Below are 5,838 nucleotides of genomic sequence, written 5' to 3'. Positions count from 1 at the left end.
CTCCCAAGTCTGGAGGCCAGAAATCTGAAATCAGTTTCACTGAGTTGAAATCAAGTTGGTGTCAGCAGGGCTGTACTCTTCTAGAGGCTCTAGGAGAGAATCTGTTCCTTGCCTCTTCCAGCTTCCGGTGATTGCCAGCATTTCTTGGCTTGTGGCTTGATATGGTTTGACTCTGTGTCTCCACCCAAATCTCATCTCGAATTGCAATCCCCACGGATTAAAAATCCCCATGGGAGCGGTTTTCCCCATGCTGTTCTTGTGACAGTGAGCTCTCAGGAGATCTGATGGTTTTATAAGCATCTGGCATTTCCCCTGCTTGCACTTCTGTCTCCTGCCACCATGTGAAGAAAGTCTTTGCTTCCTCTTCACCTTTGGCCATGATTGTTTCCTGAGGCCAAAGAAAGAAGGAAAAATTTCAATGAGGCCATGCAGAACTGTGAGTCAACTAAATCTCTTTCCTTTATAAATTGCCCAGTCTCGGGCAGTTCTTTACAGCAGTGTGAGAACAGACTAATACATGGCTGCATCACTCTAATCTCTATCTCCATGGTCATTGCCTTCATTTGTTTTCTGTTACTATAATGGAATACCACAAACTGGGTAATTTATAAAGGAGAGACGTTTGTTTGGTGTACAGTTCCAGAGGCTAGGAGTCCAAGAGCATGGCGCTGGCATCTGGTGAGGGTTGTGCCACGGTGGAAGGATGAAAGGTAAAAGCAAGTGCAGGAGACAGACAGAGAAAATGTGGCTAAACTCCCTTTTATAACAAACCCAGTCTCGTGATAACTAATCTACTCTTATGACAATGGCATTAATCACTTCCCGACAGCCCCACCTCTTAATAGTGTTACAATGGCAATTACATTTCAGCACAAGTTTTGGTGGGGACATTCAAACCATGGCAGTCATACTGCCTTCTTCTCTTCTCGCTGTGTCAGATCTCCCTACCTCAATCTGATAAGGACACTCATTATTACATTTAGGGCCCACCCAGATAATCCAGGAGAATCTCCCCCATCTCAGGATCTTTAACATAATTTTTTTTTTTTTTTTTTTTTTTGAGACGGAGTCTCACTCTGTCACCCAGGCTGGAGTGCAGTGGTGTGATCTCGGCTCACTGCAACCTCTGCCTCCCGAGTTCAAGCAATTCTCTGCCTCAGCCTCCTGAGTAGCTGGGATTACAGACGCCCACCACCATGGCCAGCTGATTTTTGTATTTTTAGTAGAGATGGGGTTTCACCATCTCGGCCAGGCTGGTCTTGAACTCCTGACCTCGTGACCCACCCACCTCGGCCTCCCAAAGTGCTGGGATTACAGGTCTGAGCCACCACACCTGACCAACATAATCACTTTTTTTGTTGTAAGTTAACACTCACAGGTTCCAGGGGTTACCATGTGGCTATCTTTTGGAGGGACATTGTTCAGTCTACCACAGCCTGCCCTCCGGCCCCCGAGGATTCACATCTCTCCCACATGCAAAATACATGCACCCCGTCCCCAAATCCTCAAATGTCTCAAACCATGCAACATTCGCAGAAGTCTGACATCTTATCCAAATAAGATCAACTCAGAAGTACCAAGTCTCCTCATCTAAAACAGATATGGATGAGACTCTGGTTATGAAACATCCTGGGGCAAAATTCTCCTGCTGTGAATTCGTGACACTAGAAAACAAGTTATCTGTTCCAAAAATACAGTGGCGGGACAGGCGTAGGATAATAGTTACAGATGTTTCCATTTCAAATGGGAGAAAATGGAAGAAAGGAAGGAGTCGCTGCTTCCAACCATTTTGAAATCTAGCGGAACAAATTCCATTTTGTTTCAAGGACTCAGAAAATTCCTCTGTAGCTTGAAGCTCTCTCCTCTGGTCCCATAGCCCTCCTCTCAGAATGTATGTCATAGTGATTCACACCTTTAGACCAGCAGGTCCTTTGTGGATCTTTCCCAGATAATATCATTTCTATTACCAGCTATGGCTGAGCATAGTGGAAGAGCTCTTTGAGTCACGTGCCTAATCTCTTCAGCACTAGCAAACATGGCCCCATTCTTGACTTTCTCTCTAGAGCATACCTTCCTGACAGTGCCTCTCCTAATTTTAGTGTCTTTTGCAATCTTGATAGGCTGAGAATTTCCCAAATCATCAAGTCCTGGATCCTTTTTGCTTAACAGTCCTTTCCTCCGTTTATCTCTTTACTCTCACATTTTATTAAAAGCAGCAAGATGAAATCAGGCCATACCCTTAACACTTTGCTTGCAATACCTCTTTAGGTAAATATCCAAGTACATTGCTTACGATCTGTCTTTTTTTTGTTTGTTTGTTTGGGTTTTAGATAAATAACACACATTGCTTGCAATTTCTACTTTCCACATAACTGGAGGACATAAATCAATTAAGTTTTCTACCAGTATGTAACTAGAATTGCCTTTCCTCTAGTTTCCAATAACATACTCCTCATTTCCTTCTGAGCCTTTACTAATGGCACCTTTTTCGGGAGGGGTCTGGAGTTTCACTCTTGTTGCCCAGGCTGGAGTTCAATGGCGTGATCTCGGCTCACTGCAACCTCTGCCTCCCAGGTTCAAGAGATTCTCCTGCCTCAGCCTCCTAAGTAGCTGGGATTACAGGCATGCACCACCACACCCGGCTAATTTTTTGTATTTTTAGTAGAGGCGGGGTTTCTCCATGTTAGTCAGGCTGGTCCTGAGCTCCCGATGTCAGGTGATCCGCCCGCCTCGGCCTCCCAAAGTGCTGGGATTATAGGCGTGAGCCACCGCATCCAGCCACTAACGGCACCTTTAATATTTATATTTCTGCCGGAATTCTGCTTACGATGATCTATGTATTCTCAAGGATGATATTGGCTTTCTCTCCCATGTTCCTCACTTCTTTCTGAGTCCTCATCATAACTGCCTTCAATGTTTACATTTCTCCTAACAGTCTGTTCATGTAAATGGAGGCTTTTTCTATCAAGTTCTTCAACATTCTTCTGGTCCCTACCTACCTATTATTCAATTTTAAAGCCACTTTCACATTTTTAGGTATTTGCTACAGTAGCGCTTCCCCTCTAGGTGCCAAAATTGGTATGAACTTCCGGTGGCTGCTGTAACAAATTGCTGCAAACTTGGTGGCAGAAAACAACACACATTTATTTTCTCAGAGTTCTCGAGGTCAGAGGTCTGAAAACAGTGTTACTAGGCCAAAACCAAGATGTCAGAAGGGCCATGCTCCCTTCTCAGGCTCTAGGAAGAATCCTTTCTTCTTCTTCTTCTTTTTTTTTTTTTTTTTTTTTGAGATGGGGGTCTCACTCTGTCACCCAGGTTGGAGTGCAATGGCACAATCTCGGTTCACTGCAACCTCTGCCTCCCAGGCTGAAGTGATTTTCCCACCTCAGCCTCCTGAGTACCTGGGACCGCAGACTTGCACAAACACACAAGGCTAAATTTTTTTGTATTTTTGGTATGTTTCCCAGGCTGGTCTCAAACTCTTGAGTTCAGGCAATATTAATCCTTATTAATCCTTATTAAGGATACATGTGATTACATTTAGAGTCCACTGTCATGGTTAATATTATTTAATATTATTTGCTCAAACTCTTGAGCTCAGGCAATATACCTGCCTCGGCCTCACAAAGTGCTGGGATTACAAGTGTGAGCCACCATATGCCTGGTGAGAATCCTTTCTTGCCTTTTCCAGCTTTTGATGGCTGTTGGCATTCCTTGGCTTCTGGCGGCATTACCATATTAGTCCGTTTTGCATTGTTATAAAGGAATACTGAGACTGGTTAATTTATAAAGAAAAGAAGTTTATTGATGCTCACGGTTCTGCAGACTGTGCAAGCATAGCACCAGCATCTGCTTCTAGTGAGGGCTTCAGGAAGCTTCCAATCATGGTAAAAGGTGAAGGGAAGGAGGCATGTCACATGGCAAAGAGAGGGAGCAAGAGAGATGCCATGCTGTTTTAAACAACCAGCTCTCATGTGAACTAACAGAGTGAGAACTCACTCATTACCGTGGGGAGGGCATGAAGCCAGTCATGAGGGATCTGCCCCCATGACCCAAGCACCTCCCACCAAGTCCCACCTCCAGCATCAAGAATCACATTTCAGCCTGAGATTTGGAGGGGATAAACATCCAAACTATATCAATGACTCCAGTCTTGATGGCCAAATTTCACTCTCCTCCATCTTCACATTGTCTTCTCCTCTGTATAGTTCTTCAAATCTCCCTCTGCCTCTTTTTTTTTATAAGGATACATGTGATTACATTTAGAGCCCATTGTCATGGTTAATATTAGGTGTCACCTTGACTGGATTGAGGGTTGCATAGATGGCTGGTGAAGCATTGTTCCTGGGTGTGTCTGTGAGGGTGTTGCCAGAGGAGATTGACATTTGAGTCAGTGTTTGACTGTTTGTTAGAGGAAGATCCACCCTCAGTGTGGATGGGCACCATGCAATTGGCTGCCAGCATGGTTAGAACAAAACAGGTGGAAGAACAGCAGCTTTCTTGCTGAGTCTGTTTGCTCTCTCTCTTCCTCTCTGCTTCCTCTCCTCCTGCCTCTGGACACCAGACTTCAGGTTTGTTGACCTTTGGACTCTAGGACTTGCACCAGCAGCCTCTCAGGGGCTCTTGGAACTTTGGTCTCAGACTAGGGCTTGTACTGTCAGCTTCTCTAGTTTTGAGGCTTTCAGATTTGGACTGAGCCACGCAACTAGCTTCTCTCTTTCCCCAGTTTGCAGATGGCCTATCGTGGGACTTCACCTTGTAATCATGTGAGCCAATTCTCCCTAATTAACTTCCTTTTATATATACACATATCCTATTGGCACTGTCCTCTGAAGAACCCTGGCCAATACATCTACCCAGATAGTCTAGATAATCTAGGATAATCTCTGCATCTCAATATCCTTAACTTAATCACATCTGCTAAGAATAATTTTCCAAATAAGGTAATATTTATAGGTTCTGGGGATTAAACCCTAATATCTTTGGGAGTCATTATTTAGCCTATTACAAGGAGTAAGTCAGAAACTTTGTTCCAAAGTTCTAGGGTGATTGGATTTGTAAAGGAGTGACTGGAGCTCTTTGAGGTCACATGGGGTGGTAAGCAGTCCAGCCTATTGAGAAATGATATGGTTTGGCTGTGTCCTCACCCAAATCTCATCTTGAATTGTAGCTCCCATAATCCCCATGTGTCATGGGAGGGACCCGGTGGGAGGTAATTGAATCAAGGGGGGCGGGTTTTTCCTGTGCTGTTCTCATGATAGTGAATAAGTCTCACAAGTTCTGATGGTTTTATACAGGGGAGTTCCCCTGCACGTGCTCTCTTGCCTGCCACCATATAAGATGTGACTTTGCTTCTCCTTCCCCTTCCACCATGATTGTGAGGCCTCCCCAGCCCTGAGGAACTGTGAGTCAATTAAACCTCTTTCCTTTGTAAATTATCCAATCTCAGGTATGTCCTTATAGCAGTGTGAGAACAGACTAATACCGGAGGGATATGAGCTTTGTAGTCACACAGACTTGAGTTCACTTCCCAGCCCCAACACTTGATGACCTTGAACAGGTCACCTGACCTCCCAGGCCCTCCAGTCCCTCCTCTGAAATGAGGTAATGATTGCACTTCCCACACAGGACTATTCTAAGGTGTGCTTGCAAAGAACTTAGCATAGGGCTGGGCACATTGTGAGTGATCAAAAAACAATTAGCTGTTGTTATTAAACCACAGACATGATGAGAATAATGCTATGCATTTACTCTGTGTCTGCTATGTTCCAGGTTCACAGGGAGTCGTAAAACATACTCCCCAGAAACATGCAATGTAGATGGCCTTATTGCCCCATG

The sequence above is a fragment of the Mandrillus leucophaeus genome, unplaced genomic scaffold (genome assembly GCF_000951045.1).
Source record: "Mandrillus leucophaeus isolate KB7577 unplaced genomic scaffold, Mleu.le_1.0 Scaffold243, whole genome shotgun sequence".
NCBI classification, from domain to species: domain Eukaryota; kingdom Metazoa; phylum Chordata; class Mammalia; order Primates; family Cercopithecidae; genus Mandrillus; species Mandrillus leucophaeus.
Note: the sequence above shows the minus strand (reverse complement) of the source record.